The following is a 581-nucleotide window of genomic DNA, read 5'->3' on the forward strand; positions in this document are numbered from 1 at the left end:
CCACACAGCCTCAGATGTTCAGAGTGCAGGGCGGTGTTTCCTGTAGTGGAGGCGACTTAGTAAATGGTGACATGCAGGTAGAACAAAGGCAGGAGCGCTGTACCTGAGTCAGAGGATCACGGAAATGTCAGATGAAAACTACAGGCAGGAAGACTTTCACATCTCCTGTACCGCTGAACGGCCTCGGAGCCTTCGTTCAGACCGAGCTTCAGATTCCACAGTTGTCATTCTTTCACTTACTTCAACTCCATTTGTTCTTCATCTGTGATGTTCCTCGTCCAGTACAACTTAGAACTTGTCCAAATCGATTCAGAATGTTTCCAGAATCATCCAAAATGACGAGAGACTTGTCCAGATTTCTCAACAGTCCAGAATAACCTGACATCAAACCAGAATGACTCGATACTGGACCAGACGAGTGTCGGACACGACAAACAGGGTCGCTAGAAATCTGTTTGCACCGAGTCTCGAGTCGTTCCAAAGACCAAACGTTTAAAAAACAATTTAAAACGTCCAAAACAACTCCAACATGGTCCCAGCTTCAACCTTGAAAAATGTTTTCTCTCCCCCGTCTCTCTCTC

The sequence above is a fragment of the Stegastes partitus genome, unplaced genomic scaffold (genome assembly GCF_000690725.1).
Source record: "Stegastes partitus isolate 25-593 unplaced genomic scaffold, Stegastes_partitus-1.0.2 Scaffold1062, whole genome shotgun sequence".
NCBI lineage: Eukaryota > Metazoa > Chordata > Actinopteri > Pomacentridae > Stegastes > Stegastes partitus.